General features: G+C 34.3%; 1 pseudogene; it reads left to right on the top strand.

Moving 5' to 3' along the window:
- The first annotated feature begins 10,077 nt into the window (after positions 1 to 10,077).
- Positions 10,078 to 12,502, top strand: LOC100516150 (small ribosomal subunit protein uS14 pseudogene; annotated as a pseudogene).
- Positions 12,503 to 19,644: the final 7,142 nt, after the last annotated feature.

The following is a 19,644-nucleotide window of genomic DNA, read 5'->3' as shown; positions in this document are numbered from 1 at the left end:
TTCCCCAAGCTCCTTACTTAAGAAAGGAAATCTATTCCTTAAATTTGAAGTACAGAATTAAAACATATTTAATGAGTTGATAAAAACATCTCACATGGATTGTTTATATAATTAAACTTCAATAAAGGTTTATAACTGTTTTTTGAAGTTTAAGTTTTCAATTTTCTTTTGCCTAATTTAAGTGTATATTATATTCTTTTCTACAACAATTTAAATTATGCACTTGATTTTTAAAATTTTTTTAATATAAACTTCATTTTGAAATGAAAGGCCAGGAAAAATGTAGGTCTGTGTTAGATTCATATGCTCTACTCTATACCTTTTCAAAGTCATTATTTTCATACTGTTCTTGAATTATTCTTTAAAAAATGGTAAAATACCCATTTACATGTGAATGGTAATATCAGTTTATTTCTACTAGAAAAAAACAATTATTATCAAACTTATCAAGAGTTAAGGATAGATGTACTGAGATGGCTATATGGGAGGCTCCTGAATTTGCCTCCTCCTAAAGTTGCATCAAAAATACAAATACAGAAGGGTCAGTTTCCTCTAAGAGAAATCCAGAAATGAATTGAATGACTGAGAAAATACAACATTAAAATGGATATGAAAGGCCAAGATATACTTTTACCATAAACCCCAATACCAGCTCAACACCTTATGTTAGCAAATCCAACTTGAGTCTGTTTCCTGACACGCAGTGGAGCCCGCCCGTCTACTGACATTAAGCTATGGTGAAGGAATGTACAGCCTATATTTGCAGGACACCAAGCAAGGGGAATAAACAGCTCATTCTCAAAAGACCAGAACTCCCCAATGGCCTTTAGGCAAAGATTTTTAATGACAGTGTTAGGGCAGAGGATCATCAGATGCCTGATCAGCTCGTGGACCTTATTCTGATTGGTTTGTAGTGAGGAGAAAAAATTTTGAGCCAAAGTACCATCCCATTTTTTAAAGCCGCCACCCAAGGGACAGACACCCTAATCACCCAGCTCTGAGAGCCAATGGGGCTTGCATTCACGAATCCCATGGGATTATAGCAAAAAAAGGAGACATTTGTTAAACAGGTGTGTGAGCGCTCTGCATGGCTACTGCTCCAGGCTCAGTTCCAAGAGAACAGACAAAAATGCCAATCTCCCAGCCACTCCCCCCAAAGGGATTTGACAGCATTCTTTCTCAGGTGCTGGCTCACTTTCTGGCTTGTAATTAGCCTGCAGCTAGGGGCTGACTAGAAACATTATCAGAGCTCAAAAGAGCTAGGGAGCCCTTTCCCAACCCCCTCTATTCTACTCACTCCAATGTTAAAACCAAGTTGATAGCTCCTTCTTCAAAGAAGTGGTCCACACATCTAAGTGCCCCAACACTTAACTTCTGCTACATGAAGAATAGCTCCCCCCTCCCCAAATTACCTATCACTGACAGCTGACAGAGTTTGCATTCAGGAAGCTTACAGCACCACTATAGCAAGTTTAAATGAGAAGCATGAGAGCACTCCTCACAGCTATATGCCTGGCCTCAAGGCAGAGGGAACAGGCAAAAACACCCATCTCCTAGTTTCTCTTTGGAAGAGATTTGATTACATACTCTTTTAGCTGTTATATGAGCCCCATGTTCTGGGAGCTGACAAGGTTCAGCATTCATGTGTCCTTGAGGACCAGAGACACACAAAAAGGAGGTTCTATTTGGATGCAAAATACTGTTAGCAACTATTGCTTCTAGCTTAGTCTAAATATGAATCAATACACTGAACACCTGAAACAACATGATCAACAATAAATCTACTTAACATCATCACTATATCTAAATTTTTTCTTTTTTATAAGAATTTTTAAAAGCTACTCTCTTTTTTATTTTAAAATATAGCTATACTGTGTTCTTAGCTATAGTCACCATGCTGTATCTCATATAACGGTAACATTTATTTTATAACTGGAAATTTGGAAAATGTGTTCCTAGGCATTGTTATTGTAATATATAACCAAGAGAGTGTCATGACCTAGTGACACATCTTATGTAAAAAAAATGTAAGGCAACAATGTGCATATTGTTTTAAGAAAACATAAGGTGAAGAATTTAAGTGGTATGAACAATAAATATATCATTAATTAATATTAATGAATTGATAATCAATGAAGATTATTATCTGTATTTTAATTGTTACCCATTGATATAAAGCAAGACACTAAGGTAAGGAGAAACTGTATGTTTTGTGAGAACCAGTAAGCAAATGAAGAAAATATTACTGGATAATATGGGACTAGCAGCTGGTTGCACTTCCTTACTTGAAAAGCTCTGCAAGTTTCTTTCAAAGACATTATGTTTCTCCTAATCAAACACTTCCCCAAATATCACTCTCTTGGTATGATTTACTCTATATAAATGTGAGTTTCTCAATATATCTCATGCAGTATTATATATTTCAAAAGTAGATCATAAGTAATTTACACTAGCTCTACCTATGTAAATGTCTCATGTTGTTTTAATCAATTTCATAGATAAAAATCATTAAATTATTAACTTTCATTATATGAGAATTATAACTTTTCCTAAAATAATATTCAGAGAAATTATTCCCAATCAATATTTTATTTATAGAGTGTGTTGTGTTGTATTATGTAATTATTAAAAAAGCATATAGGTATTATAGAAGATATATATAGACACACATATGTATGTCTATATATATGTACATGTATATGTATTCACGTGTATATACATATACACATACAGATATATATGTGTGTATACATATCTCTTTCAAAAAGAAAAAAAAAATTGAAAGATTCATCTTCCTTCTTTAAGAGAGCTTTACTCTTTGATGTCTCTTTCTTCTTTTTTTTCCTTCAAATATGGAAAAGTGCTCAAACTTCAAGGAAGTTTCTACTTGCATGATGGTTTATGGTGATAGAAAAACTTCAAAATACTAACAAATAAAATTCAATAGTATATAACAAGAATAATATGTGATGATAAGGAAGAGCTATTTTGTAAGCAAAAGATAAATTTTTCATTTGAATATATGTTATATTTACAACATAAATGGGAAATTGAAAATTCATACAATCAACAACACAGAAAAACTTCACAAATAAGCCAGCATCTATTATCGATAGGAGAAAAAACTTAGCTATTCAAGGAAAAGTATATGGTAAAACATATGCAACATTGAGGTATTGACGATTTATCTCTGAGACCAAGGATGGTCATTATTAAAAAATATATGATGACAGAAATTGCAATATAACAATAAAATAAATGAAAGCTGTAAGGATAATAAAAAGATATAAAACAATTTTGTTTTGATTTTTCTAAAGTATTTGTTTAGTATTTGAGATCTAACATAGATATTCATCTGCACACTTCCCCAGGATCATTCTTAGTTTTGGGATAAATTCATAATGGTAATTTCATTCTGCATCCACAGATATTAATGATGTTTAAACCTCATTTTGTTTGTTAAACATATTCCAAAGTAAGAAATCTTTACTAAACTGCTTTGGCTAAGTTTTTTCATGTAAGAGTATTTTTAATAAACTGTAAAAATTATCAATAGTTGATTAGTAGATGTTTTCAATGACAAGATTTTAGTATCATATGTATACTTCTGTGACCAGATATGATATTGTTTGAACATTCCCTGGCTATGTCTATGAAATTTTTTTTTTGTCTTTTGTCTTTTTAGGGCCATACCTGTGGCATATGGAGGTTCCCAGGATAGGGGTCTTGTCAGAGCTGTTGTTGCTGGCCTACGCCAGAGCCACAGCAACACCAGATCCAAGCTGCGTCTATGACCTACACCACAGCTCATGGCAATGCTGGATAATCAAGGCCAGGGATTGAACCTACAACCTCATGGTTCCTAGTCAGATTTGTTTCTGCTGTGCCATGATGGGAACTCCCCAATTTTTTTTTTTTTTTTTTAACCTGACAATATTACAGGAAGACTTAAAAATGCTTTAAGAGGAGATATTTATTTATCTTGCCTAAGTTTATTTTTCAGGGAAGTTTCAGGGTAAAACAAATCCATGTATTACATATGATCCTTTTCAAATATTTCATTGAGATAGTCCTTGTACATTTTTACAATAGAAAAATGATACAGCACTTTTTAAAAATTTTTGTCTTCATGCAAAAATATTTAGAATGATTCACAATGCTTTAGTGTTTAAGATAATTAAGAAAATTCCTTAAAAAAATAAAATAGAGCAATCATATAATCCAGCAATCTCACACCTGGGCATAAGTTAGGAAAACGCTCTAATTTGAAAAAATTACATGCATCCCAATATTCATAGCACTACTGTTTATAATAGCCAAGGCATGGAAACAAACTGAATGACAATTTACGGCTGAGTGGATAAAGAAGATGTGGGATATACATACAATGGTATATTAGCCATAAAAAAAGAATGAAATAATGCCATTTGCAGCAACATGGATGGTCCTAGAGATTATCATACTAAGTGAAGTAGGTCAGACAGAGAAAGACAAATATTATGCAATAGAATTTATATGTGAAATATAAAGAAAAATGATAAATGAACTTATTTACAAAACAGACCTATAGGCATAGAAAACAGGCATGATTACCAAAGGGGAAAAGGAGGGGGAGAGATAAATTTGGAGTAAATTAGGAGTAAATATTAACACATGCACCCTACCACAAATAAAATAAACAATAAGGACCTACTTCATAGCACAGGCGAGTATATTTAATATCCCATAGTAACCTATAAAGGAAAACAATCTGAAAAAGAATTACAAATATATACATATATTTGTATATGTGTGTAGATATAGAAACGGGTATAACTGAAGCACTTTACTGAATCTTCTGAAACTAACACAACTGTGAATCAACTATCCCTCAGTAAAAAATTACAGATGGTCCCTAAACTTGCAATCTATGAACAACCTAAATAATATTTATAATTTTATGAAACTGGTTTCACTAAGACTTGGGAGTCTTTATCCTTGTCTGGATATACTCAAGTCATTGCTGAGTAAATAACCATGAGGAAAAACAATGGACAAATGTGGACTAAACAACTACTAAGATTTCTTTCCATTCTAAGTTTCTTTAATTATGAGATGGAGTAAACTGTCCTCCTCTAATTCATTCAGCTTTCTTTATAGCAGTCAGGGCTCACATTCAATCAATTGAATCCCTGAAAGTTTGGTCTGATGCAACTGAAAAATAATATATCAATCATGTCCTGGCTCAGTGATTTCTGCTGTCCAAATGATCACATAAATTTGACAGTAGACCAATATATATATATATTTTTTTAAATCTGTCAGTTGGCTATTGCTATGGTCAGAAATACCTTAATATGCAACAAAATTGGAAAATTTTATCGTGACATTTTGCTATAGCCTACTACACATGGGAAGTGACTTCAAATTATATAAACTAGCATCATAAAACACAATGTTTAAAATAAAAATCAGCATTTGTCAAGAGTGTAAGCTGACCTTTGGAGAAAATTAAAGTTTATGTGCTTAGTTCCAGCAGTTTGTCATTAGTATGTATTATTTTATTATGTATCCAATAAAGGCAAAAAAATTTGACTCTTTTACCTACTTATATTGGGCTAATAACATGAATAGCCCCTGAATTTGAATAAACTCCTCTTGTGTGAATGGACTTTGATAATTATTAACTTATACATAAAGCAAATAAAGAGTACACACAGTCATGTTCAAGCAAGAATGAGTTGGTCCTCCACTGGGTATCTGGCAATATCTGGAGACCTTTTCAGTTTTCAACAAAATTTGGGGAAATTCTTTACTGGAAATTAGTGCGTAGAGGCCAAGGATGCTACTAAACATTGGACCACTCACAGGAACATTCTGCAATAAAGACTAATCCTGTCCCAAATTTCAGTGACTCCGAGGTTTAGAATCCCCATTTTGAAATAGGAAAAAAAAAAAAAAAAAAATCACATTGTTTGTTAGCATGTATGGTTTATCTTTTAAAAAATAACTTTCAGTTCATATTGAGAGACATGGAACAGAGGAGTTAAACATAGCTGAAGTATAGACAATGCAAAGTCTTTGGAGTGCTAGAATGGTAATACACATGAACAGACAACAGAGGGAAAAGTCATGAACAGATAACAGAGGGAAAAGTTATTAGAACTGAGCTTTTCATAGTGAGGAAAGGATAGCAGGATATACTTTATCTAAGAAGACATGTTTCCGCAAATATAAATACGTTAGGAAATTGTTAATAAGCATTTGCCATTAGCCCAAGATTCTGTTGATAATCTTCCTCTTCTTCAATTACTTTAAAAAGTATATCAACATGCCAGTGGGCAAATTCAGTTGTCCCTGGAGCATCCTAGTCCTCAAATGGTCTCTTTAAATTTTGGGGGTTGAGAGGTGTGTGTTTGTTGTTGTTGTTGTTAGTTGTTAGCATTTCTTTAATCACGGAAGTATTGGATTAATTAATTGGAAGAAAGTCTTATTTTTTCAACCTAACACTGATACAGATTTTCTGCTGTAATGCCAAGGAGAAAAGACTGACTTTTCTATATCCACGTTCTCTCTTTCACATACAAATCAGATATCAGTTGTTTTAAAAACTGAGTATCATTTGGGCAATATATAATTCACACATTCTGCATATGATTTATTTACCAGCAAACTAATTCACCAAAGGAATATAATATGACACAAATTCCCCATGGTCCTCCAATAATTTCCATGGGTGCCATCACATCAAATAAAGTGATAAAATGTTTAAATAAATTTTAAATTTTCAATAGTTTAAATTTAAATAAAATTTATTTAAATAGATTTAAATACATTTTAAATTTTAAATAACAATTTTCAAAAGTTACAATTGATTTTTTGTCAAAGAGTTACCGTATTAGTCTGCTAGTTCTGCCAAAATACCCTAAGCTGGGTAGCTTAAAAATAGAAATTTATTTTCTCACAGTTCTGGGTGTTGAAAGTTCAAGACCAAGATGCCAATAGTCTTGGTATCTAATTAAATCTCTCTTCCTGGCTTGCGGATGGCCTCCTTATTGCTCTGACCACATATTGCCTTTTCTCTATACACATGTAGATGGAGAGAAATTTCTTTGGTATCTTCTCCTCTTATAAGATCACCATTTCTGTCAGATTAGGCCCCCACCCTTATGACTTTATTTAATCTTGATTACCTGCTTATGGGCCCTACCTCTAAATACAGTCACAATGGGAATTAAAACTTCAAAATACACATTTTTAGAAGGACATAATGCAGTCCACAAGGGCTATATACAATTTTGCTGTTTTTTAAGATTGTGGTAATTTATAAAATAATAATATAAATAATGATTTCAATTTATTGATTTAATTGTTAGATACTGTGTTAGTCTGTTAGTGTACAGGGCAGACATCTTGTAACTAATAACCTAGTAGGAGAGCTTTTTGAAAAAAATCTAGTGATATCATGAGCTTCATGTTTATTTTTTTAATTTTTTGTTTTTTTCTTTCTAGGGCCACACCTGCAGCATACAGAGGTTTCCAGGATAGGAGTCGAATAGGAGCTACAGCAGCTGCCCTTTGCCAAAGCCACGGCAACACCAGATCTGAGCTTGCATTTCTGACATACACTGAAGATTGTGGCAGCACTGGATCCCTAACCCACTGATCACTGATAGAGGCCAGGGATCAAACCCGCATCCTCATGGATACTAGTCAGACTTTTAACCTGCTGAGCCACAGCAGGAACTCCACCATATTTATTTTTATAGGTTTGAAGATTTCAGTGTGGGAGAAAAGGATGTTCTTACATATTGGTTTCTATTCATATTTTTAAATAAAAGGTAAGTTTATAAGGCTGAAAGTTTATGAGGCCAAAAGAGGACAGAGTTATGGTAATAAGGGATTGGAGGACAGTAGAGAGAATTGAAAAATTAATTTATTTTCCTTGAGAGGGCAAGTATTAAAAAAAGGAAATATAAGGGAGTTCCCTGTTGGCTCAGGGGGTTATGACCTGGTGTTGTCACTGCTGTGCCAGGTTTGATTCTTGGCTTGGGAAGTTCCAAACATGGCCAAAAAAAAAAAAAAAAAAGTAAGAAAGAAAGAAATATAGCAACATTGTGAATCATCATTGAAAAAAACAGCTGATTTGGTGACCATAAATTTAAACTCTGGCTTGATTTTATCATGTGAAAGGACAAAGAAAGTGGGGAAAAAAAATAAAGCAAAGATGATGGTACAAGCTATCAAATCCTTTCTTTGCAGGCAACTGTGATAAAATTTTTTCCTAAATTATTTATTTTTGTATTAGTTCTATAAAGCATCTACTATTATTATTCTCATCTGATGGTTGAGTATACTGAGGTTTACAAAGGTTTGAATAGATATTCAAATTATAATTAATCTAAGATCGGAACACAGTCTGACTTCTTCAAAAAACAAGACTCTTATGCCCTTCACTGTTTCTTACAGGGTCAGAATTTTGGCACATGTATGTGATATGACATCAGAGGTACAATAAAATTAAATCATCCACCAGAGCAATTGAAAAGTTAACTCATGCAGTATTTGCTAAATAGAGTTGGGAGCAAACACCATAGAAACATTAGACAGAGGAGGTTGGTGTTTTTCAGTGTAATAAGGGAAAAGAAAAAACTGATTTGGAATATTTAAATAAATTAGTGGAAATGAAGAAAAAAGTGTGGCTGCATAGTTTAATGTTTAAATTATAGATTTGTTACATTATTTTTTAAAAAAACACATAAAATACAATTACCAAAATCTGTTAGTGAGGACAGGTGAGGAGAAAACCTTTCAAAAATATGACATAAAAAATCCTAGGTGCAAAAAGCCCACAGTCCAGGAACATCAATGAACATCAAATGCCACAAAAATATTGTCAGGATCTGATGTGTCATCCATATCTGAATTATCAGTGATTAAAAGACAGGTACTTAATTATCCAACATTGATTATAAGATGCTGAAAAATACTTTTTCCCAATATTCTGGGTAGAGGAGATATGATATGGAAGCAGAGAAAGCAGCAGTGAGTGCCAAAGAAAACATTTTTACTCTTGCTCTGAATTATGAAGGATTTAAATAATAAATATTTTCCCCTGGTGATAAGTGATGAAACAGTGTCCTCTATGAGTGTTCAGGGTTTATTAAAAGCAATAAGGTGAAGGAAGTGTTCAGAGAATGGGGTTATGGAAATAATGCTGACTGACTATAGAACAGGCATTTCAAGAGATTAGTTGAAGATTGGAGGAAAGTGGTCATGAAATGTAGACTAAAAGGAGATAGTTGAACAAATATGTCACAACTGAGTCGATGATTGATTGAAAAAGCAACTTGCATGCTAACTAGAAAACAACAAACAGCAGCAACTAGACATGTTAGGCATGATGAAATTAACTTTAACAGACTACTATAAGGTGCTGGCATGGGCATTTTACAAATGCTGGATGTGACTAAAATGAAATCTAGTAATGATGATACAGACTTTTGGAGTGGGCATTATTTTCATATACAGTCTGCTAGTGTTGGCATGTGGGTAAGGATAAGATTTCTAGAAGTTAATAAGAAAACATGGATGAGTTATATTATTTTTACATTCTGAGTTTTAGGGCTGAGGCTGGTGTTGGCAGAGGCCAAAAATATCATGTCTGATTCATTCGTTCAGAAATGACAAGATTTTATTTCTCCATGTCCTCTTCTTTATATCATTAACCAAAGCAGCCTAATAATTCCCTCGGCTTGCATTCAGGGGCCAGGGAATGAAACAAAGACACAGCAGCAGCCTGAGCTACAGTAGTGACAATACTGGACCCTTAACCCACTGAGCAACCAGGAAACTCCATGATTCCCTCAGCTTAACTAAACTTTAGACAGTTTTCTTCCTGACATAGTCCACTCTCTACTCTTAGAGCATTGACCTTAGCAACCTTGCAAATGTAAGTTCTTTCTCTGCTTCTTTGAGATAAAACATTTTCTGTCACTTGTCAGCATTGCCTTCTGGGTAAACTGTGCCCCCAAATTCTGAAGAGCACATGCCTGTGCTACTTCTTTCCTTTTGCTTCATTGCCTCCAAGAAAGCAAGATGGGTCACCAGCAGTTCTACTGGAGCCATCTGAGAAATTTGGCCAGGCTTCTTGCTCTTGCCATATCTGCTCAAACCAGCAGGGTCTGAGGCAGAAATACCACCTCAATATGTGCTGCCAGTATTATTGCCAGTACACAAAGGATATCGGCTTCATTAAATTGGACAAAGTGAGCTTTCTTGAATGGGTCATCATGGAAATCTCTCTTACACAGAACAATGCTAGCTCTTTGTATATAAAATAAAAATTTTTAAATTTCATTTTTTTCTACAATCCAGGATAGTTTCTTTCAAGAACCTGGGAGCCATTCCTTTGAAAAGTAATCATCAAGAAAAATAGGACTCCTGGAGTTCCCACCGTGGCTCAGCAGTAATGAACCCAACTAGTATCCATATGGATGAGGTTCAATCCATGCCCCCACTCAGTAGGTTAAGGATACAGTATTGCCATGAGCTGTGGCGTAGGTCACAGACGTGGCTCAGATTTGGCATCGCTGTGGCTGTGACTTAGGCTGGCAGCTGCTGCTCCGATTCAATCCCTAGCCTGGGAACTTCCATTTGCTGTGGGTGCAGCCCTAAAAAGACAAAAAGAAAAAGAAAAAAGAAAAATAGGACCTCTACCTCTCTTTCTCTGTCAGAATATAGGAGCCTTACTTCAATAAGTTCCAATTAGTAACCACATCATTTTAATAGGTGGACTAGTCTGCCTAACGTCCTTCATACATTCCCATTATTTCAGCCCAGTGCTTTTAAACATTCCTGCCTTTCAAGAGAGTTCGGGACATTTCCCTTATTGCAATAGTCTTGAGTAAACACTATTATATAACTCCATCTGATGCAATTTCTCTTTGACATCATGAGGCTAAACCTAGAAGACCATGAATTAAAAACCCAGGTAGATTTCTTTCAGTGGCTCAAAGTCCTTTCATATGAAATAGATATAGATTGCAGAGAATGGAATAACTTTTCATGATTTTTCTGTCTCCATAAAGATTGTATTGATTAAATTGTAATGGCTGCCTCCAGAATACTCTTCAGATTATATTTATCATTGTTAAGCACTACCTATTATATATAAAGTTCCTTGACACTAGGGAACATGACCTAAATTTCTTCCTATCCTTCATCACACCTTAAAAAGAATGCTGAAACAAGCAGGCATTTAATAAATGTTTTGCATGGTAGGAAAATTTTGATAACAGTCAACCGATGAATGGGGAAAATCATTGAAATAGAAAACAGGTGCAGGTCCCTACTAAATACAATTACAGAGATTATTTCATCTGATTATAATCATGATGGCTACCATTTAGTTGTATCTGTAAAATTTCAGAAAATGGAGTTTATCACCAAATGGCAGATTTTTACTTACTGAAAAGAACACACACAGACACGTACACACTCACACACAAAGAAATATTCCTATGATCATGATGTCTTTGCTTAACATACAGATGTGTCCTAAAAGATGTGTAGCTATATTTATGGCTATGTAAATATAGCTCAATATACATGAAAATCTGGAATTGCAAACCAGTTTAAGTGATTACTTTACAGAATTTTAAAGATATTCTTGTCCACACTTTACGAAATGATTTACTATTGAGTACATCTAAATAGAGGCACACGCTATTACATCTTATTGTTTTATGGATCATTAACTATTTGCCCAGTGGATGTAAGATTAATGGTCATTAGCAATCAAGGATCAAAATGGACAAAGATAAAACTACTCATATATATATATATATATATATATATATATATATATATATATAGTATTTAACTTATAAGGATTTTATTTGTAGAAATTTTACTTATAAGAATTTCATATCAGATACATATTTTTAGCAACACAAGATATGTATGGTGTATTCCATTGGAATATTTTTTAAGAATTTATATTGGAATTATTTAAAATTTAAAAAGAATAAATGATTTGTGCAATTTGTCTTGCATCTACTTAGTACTCTGAAGAAGTCACTTGTTGCATGACACCCTAATATCTAAAAATTTAGTGTCTTGTCCAAAGACATAAGGGTTTAATTTGGTAATAACATAAGCATTTTCTTTATTACTCAGAATTTTAACAGAAAAAACATATTAAATTATCTCCATTCTTTCTTAAGATTATATGCACTACCTACACATTAAAAAATGCAAATATATCTGTATATTCTCAAATTGATATTTATACAAGCCAGATATAAATTTAATCAATTATTTTGAAATGAAATTTATTTTAAATCATTATTTTATGATTATTGAAGACTCCAATATTATAATCACTTATAAGTTACTGTTTTGGTTTCAATTATTTTGTAATTTTTCTCTTTTTATATATATATTTCAATAAAATAAGGATTCTTTTAAATTAAAGTTAATTTTTTTTTTTTTCTTTTAGGGCTACTCCTATGACATATGAAGTTCCCCAGCTCAGGGTCATATTGGAGCTGCAGATTCAGGCCTATGCAATAGCCATAGCTACGCAGGATCCAAGCCACATTTGCAACCTGTGCTACAGATTGTGGCAACACCAGAGCCTTAACCCATTGAGCGAGGCCAGGGATTGGACTCACATCCTCAAAGACACTATGTCAGGTTCTTAACCTGTTGAAGCACCGCAGGAATTCCTAAAACTTTTAAAAAGGCAGTTTTTTTCTTTGGATTTAGTATGTATCCTAATAGCAATCAAGGGGATTAGATAAAGATCATATTTAATGTTTGAGAAGGCAAATAGTAAATGAAGAAGAAAACATTAAATCGTAGAATACCAGCTCAGATACTCTCCTTCACTTTAATCCTGGATCAGGTTTGCTTCTCCCTCCGTCTTGCTTTTTATATGATAGATACAACATTCGGAGCCTAAGGCAAATAAGACAAACATGGATACTCAGTCTAGATCAGTTGAGACGAGTTTCTTTCTCAAGGGAGTTAATCTCTACAATAGTTCTATAGCCAGTCTCACCCTTGAATATCTTATCTCAGAAGACCGGTAATCAGTTATGGGAAAGCATATTTGCTTGCTATTATTTAACCATAAACAGCCATTAAGAGACCAATGCAATGGGACAAGTGATAGAATCTACATGCTTTTAAGATACAGAGTCATTCAGATTTGTCCTCAATCTCAAAACTTTGGAATGCCCTGCCCTATGATATTACACATGCTGGCTGGAAAAATCTGGCTCTAGCAACCCTATCCAGGCAACAGGGATTGATCTGGCTTGTCCTTGTTGACACATCTAGAGATGACCTTCTTGTCTTTTCAGAGGAACAGCAAAGCACAGTTTGTCATTCTTTATTAGGAAAGAGTAGTCAAGAGAACTGTGAAAGCCCTTAACTTCTTAATGAAATTGGAGTTTAGCATCTTCTAATCTACAGCCTAAACTTTGTAGTCATGAGGAAATAGTAAGGAATTTCTATGGGAAAGGACATATCAATTGACTTATATATTAGAAGAAGTATGTGTATGTTTTTAAAAAGAAGTATGTATTGACCTACATCCAAGGCACGTGGGAGGCTCCAGAAGACAAGAATTTGAAGATGTGGTCTTGGGATATCCATTTTCTACACATAAAGAATACCTTAATCTCCTCAGGTGAAGGAAAGGCTTGAAACTGGACAATCTCAGGCATTTTATTGTGGCACCAGCTACCTCGACAATCAGAGGTCAGGGGTGCTATGAAGCTAACTAAACAATGCCCCAGTGCCTCTTTATCTCTGACTACATTACAGTTTGTGAAGCCTGTGGGAATTACTGCAAATAGCCTTATGAGGGACCACCAATCCAGGCCACATAGTCATAAATTCTATTCACAACTTAAAAGTGGTTCTGAGACATGGTTAGAGTCAAGATATGTTTATAATAAAAGTAAAAAGCTTAAAAATATGTTTTATAGGAAGTTCCCATTGTTGCATGATAACAAACCCAACTAGTATCCACGAGGATGTGGGTTTGATCCCTGGCCTCACTCAGTGGGTTAAGGATCCCACATTGCCTTGAGCTGTGGTGTATGTCACAGAAGTGGCTTGGATCCCACGTTGCTGCTCTCTGGTGTAGACCACCAGCTGCAGCTCCGATTCACACCCTAACCTGGGAACTTCCATTTGCTACAGGTATGGCCATATAGAAAGAAAAATATATATATAAAAATATTTAAAAAATTTTTAAATGTATAAAATATATAAAAATATAATATTTTTTCAAGCTTTCACATTTTATTTTTTTAACTTTTTTGGAAATAATTTCAATCCTAGAGAAAGATGAGAAAATGAGACCCCAGCATGCCTGCATTTGAAGGTCAGTAGGCCTTGCAAATAGAAGAGCTTGACTACGGTAGGAAACTGAGACTCTGCTCTTAAAGGACACATGCAAAAATCTCACTTGCTCCAGACCCAGCTCAAAGGTGATATTTTGAAAGAAGCCTTGATAAACTCACTTGCTAATTTTAGAGAAGCTTCCCAGAGAGGCAAAAAGGCACTGGGACTCCCCCCTGGGGACATACATATGGGTGACAGCCAAACTGGGGAGCTTATACTACATGGAGGATGATAGTGCTGGCAAGCACCATTTTTGAGTCCTCCCTGCTGCTGGGACCCAGTCTTCCACATTGACCTGCTAGCGTCAGTCCCAGAACTCCAAAACAGAGCAGTTAGCCATGCTAAGACCCAGCCCACTCACGAACAGGTCAGCACCAACCCTAGCATTTTCATGTCTCCTGTTTGGCTTGCTAAAGTGTTGGCCCATCACTGGGACTCCTGAGACACTTATGGCCAGCCACCCTGCGACATTGTACTGCCTACCAGTGGGGTGGCACCTTCTTTAAGAGTACCAGGGTCATGCAAAGAAGAAATCAGCCCTGCCTAGAAGTGCATCTTCTTAGTAGCTAGCTCAGGCACAACAAAAGTGCCACCATAGCCCTCAGAGAGCATGTCCCTAGATTTTATAGCTCTGGTGACTAAAGAGGGTGTGCTGCTATGCCCCATAGGACATCTCCTACATAAGATTGGGAAATGTAACTAACATGGAATACATACAAATAAACACAGAGAATTAGGCAAAATGAGTGACAAGGGACTATATTCCAAACTAACTAACAGTATAAAACCCCAGGAGAAGAACTAAATGGAGATAAGAAATCTACCCAATAAAGAATCTGAGTTAATGATTACAAAGAGATCGAATGAAATTGGGAGAAGAATGGGTGAATACGGTAAAGAAGTTTAACAAAGAGAAAATAAAAAGAAGAATCAAACATAGATGAAGGGTACTGAAATAAACATACACTAGGAGGAATCAAAGGATTATAAGACACAGAAGGACAGATAAGCAAACTGGTAGACAGAATAGTGGAAATCAAACAGCTGTCAAGCAAAAAAAAAAAAAATAAATGGATTAAAAACAAAAAAACAAAAAAACGAAGACAGTTTAAGAGACCTCTGAGACAACATTAAGCTTGCCAACATTCACAATATAGGTGTTCCAGGAGAAGAAAAGAGAAAGAGACAGAGGATGTATTTAGAAAGATAGTAGGTAAAAACTTCCCTTACCTGGGGCAAGCAAGAAATATGTAGGTCCAAAATGCACAGAGTCCCAAACAAGATCAAATCAAAAAAGAAACCAACAAGACACTTTATAATTAAAAGAGCGTAAATTAAAGATAAGGTAGAAAATATTAAAAACAGTAAGGTGAAAACAACTAGTTATGTACAAGGGAACTTCCATTAGGCTACATCAGAAACTGCAGTCCAGAGTGAGTAACATACTAATTTAAAATGGTGAAAGAGCAGCCCATGAAAATTCAGGCACCATTCTAAACTGGAAAACTGCCCTCAGAATATGCCAAAACACGTGGAAAATCTGTTGTACCTGCTATGTTCTGGTCAAGGCTAAAAACACTGTTCAGGGACTGATTCCTAACACACTAAGTCCAGACCGTCTTAGCAGGTAAATCACATTGATCTGTCAAACCCATATTGCATTGTAATAGTTTTTGTTTAAGTGGTTATCTTTAAGGTTATTTAACTAACAAGGTAATTTATCAAATAGTACATATATATTTAGCATTTCTGAAAATCTTCATTGATTTTTGTGAATTAATTTTTCCCTCTTTTTTTCTTTTTTTTTTTTTAGCAAAAGTACTTGTTTTAACTTACTGTTTGGTTATGCATGTATTTCTGCTGGTGATGAATTTATTACATCTTATATATATATATATATATATACATATATATAAGTCTTTTCTCTTTGTCTTTGTTAAATAAAGACTTTTGTGCTGGGTGAGAACACCAGATGCACTATTTCCTTCTGTTCTGTGAATGTGTTAACTCCACTGCCTTTCCCCTCATGTGTTTTCTATCAGATAATCTGCTTTCAACTTACTTTTTTTTTTTCTATTTTTTGCTTTTTAGGGGCACATTTGCAGCATATGGAGGTTCCAGGCTAGAGGTCCAATTGGAGCTGCAGCTGCTGGCTGCACACAGCACAGCTGCAGCCACAGCAATGCAGGATCCAAGCCACATCTGCTACCTATGCCATAGCTCTCAGCAATCTTGAGATAACAATACCAACACTATTTCCAACTTCATGACTAAAATCAGGTTAAGATTATCCTTTTGCTTAGGGTAACTTTGAGTGTTTAAAGACATTCAAAATAATTTCCTTTATCCCAAACACTGCACATATAATTAAAGTGATTTGTATAATTTGGATTTCAAATTGTATAAAAATATTTTTAAAGAAAATTTTCTCACATTGGTAGCTAAATATGTATATGGTTACAATGTTAAATACACACAGTGGCCCAATAGCCAGCATCCTCATGTGTGGGCATGTGTGTATTTTTAAATGGGCTACTGGATTTTGTTTGCTAATGTTTTGATTAAGATTTTACTTCAAAATTTTCTCAAGTAAAATTGGTCTAGTTTTTGGAACAGTGTTTTTTATGTTCGAGTATTAATGCTATAATTATTTATTTAAAAGAATTTGGAAAAATGGAAGTCTGCATCTATGCTCTAAAGAAATTAGAGTAGCTTATTACTTTGTAATTTTTAAGGCTGTGACAAAGTACCCCTTTGAAAATAACAGCCTGGTGGCTTTTATTTCTCCTATGTTTATTGATCCTTTTAGATTTATAAACTAGAATCATTATCTATAAATTTTCTTTTCCTAGAAAATTATCCATTTAATGAAAATTTTCAACTATATTTACATAAAGTTGTGCAAAAATCTTTATCTTTCAATTCACACAGTTTTGATGATTATTTCCCCTTGTCATTTCTAATCTTTTTTTGGTTTTCTGTATTTTTCCTGATTAGATTGACTAAGGCTTATCTGCCTTTTTACCTCTCCCTAGTTATAAACAATAAGTTTTCATATGCAGTTCAGATGACAAGCCTACATTTAAATTTGACTTGATTACTTGGATTTTGTTAGATTGTTTAATTTCCTTAAATTTATTTATCTGTAAAGCAATATACGTTATAAGGATATAAATTAATAATAAACATCAAATTCACAGCTCAAAAATTGATACCTGGTAGGCAATATTTGTTCTCATTATTAGTAACTATTGAGAAAAAATAAAACAAAAACTTTATTCTCATACGTATTTTTTTTTTTTTTTGTCTTTTGTCTCTTTTTAGGGCCACACCTGTGGCATATGGAGACTCCCAGGCTAGGGGTCGACTTGGAGCTGTTGCTGCTGGCCTAATCCAGAGCCATAGCAATGCTGGACCCAAGCTGCATCTACGACCTACACCACAGCTCATGGCAACGCTGGATCCTTAACCCACAGGGATCAAACCCGCAGCCTCGTTGTTCCTAGTCAGATTCATTTCTGCTGCACCACAATGGGAACTCCATCATATATATTTTTAATTATTTTAGCAGTACCAATTATTTGTTGTACTAAGGTATATAATGATTGCCTTATTTAAAACAGCTACACAGTTAATGTAAGTAGGGTAAATCACTTCATAAAATTAGCATTGCTAAAATTATTAATATGATATTTCTGACTAGTTAGATTTATAGTTTTGGTCATAAAGATATATTTTTAAATTTAAATTAATATTTCCCATGAGAAAATAATTTAAATTTCCAGTGTTTTCTTAATTATCACTCAACACAAATAGACAAGAAACAAAACTTTAAAGTGAATTAAAACTACAAATAATGACACTGGAAATGACAGTGAAATCATCTTTTTTTTTTTTTTTTTGGTCTTTTTGCCATTTCTTGGGCTGCTCCCACAGCATATGGAGGTTCCCAGGCTCTGGGGTAGCCACCGGCCTACACCAGAGCCACAGCAACGTGGGATCCAAGCTATGTCTGCAACCTACACCACAGCTCATGGCAACACCAGATCCTTAACCCACGGAGCAAGGCCAGGGATTGAACCACAACCTCATGGTTCTTATTCGGATTTGTTAACCACTGAGCCACAACGGGAACTCCTGAAATCATCTTTTTTATCATATTTTTATGCAGCTAATATTTTAAAGACTGTCATTGTCTACTTTGAATGAGGTGGTGACCTGCACAGAATTTTGTAAAGGAGTGAGTTAAAAAATAAAAACAAAACCAAAACCAAAAACGGGAGGGGGATAGGATATCAAAAACATTCAACAAACTTAGGAGAGAAAATCATTTTTATCCTCACCCTACGACATCAGAGAAAAATAAACAGATTAGGTACTTGTGTAGACTCACATAGTAAAAATTAGAGTATCTAATTAGAATTATTAGGAACTCTAGTAAGTATAGAAATAAGGAAATTCTGAACTAAAGTTAACTTTTATTTTAGTAACTCATAGTGTAGCTTTGTAGTTAATGAAATTGCATTCCAAGTCTTATAATATGTGAAGACTAAGTTGACATGGAAACCTTGTCATGGATGTTGCATGTGGTGTGTGCATATGTGAGAGAAAAAGAGACAGGGAGAGGAAGTGTGATCTGTATAGTTTTAGGAAACTTCCATATGTTAATAGATTATCATTCTGTTATACTATAAAACATTTTAGATATGAACTTCCTTTTAAAAGTGGGTAAGATAACAGTTAGTTTATGTTGTCCATTCAGCAAACTTTTCTTTTAATGTTTATTTTATTTTATCTTATTTTATGTGGCCATGCCAACAGCCTGTGGAATTTACCTGCGCCAGGGATGGAACCCATGCCACAGCAGTGACCTGAGCCACTTCAGTGACAACACCAGATCCTTAATTCACTGTGCTACCAGGGATCTCCCTACAACCATTTTTTTAAAGTTTCTACTATGTGCCTGTAAAATATTAATATCTTTGCATATTAAAATTAATATAATATTTATAGACAACTGAACATGTAAATATAAAATTAAAATACAGTAAGTACTATAATAGTCAAAGTTTGAATACCTTGACATATTTATACAGCTTATCATCACATACCCTATATATGCCCATGTAGATCTTTCTATAAAATTTATAATTCTAAAACTGCTATCCATTCCTTGTTCAAAAAAGACATTCTTTTCTTTAAATGTAAAACACAAACAAGTCACAATAACCATGTACTAAAATG

The sequence above is a fragment of the Sus scrofa genome, chromosome 11 (assembly GCF_054392235.1).
Source record: "Sus scrofa isolate SSC_HxYL_T2T_F1_AM1 chromosome 11, Sscrofa_HxYL_maternal_Yorkshire_Landrace_v2.0, whole genome shotgun sequence".
Lineage (NCBI taxonomy): Eukaryota > Metazoa > Chordata > Mammalia > Artiodactyla > Suidae > Sus > Sus scrofa.
This window is presented reverse-complemented; position numbering and strand designations above follow the sequence as displayed.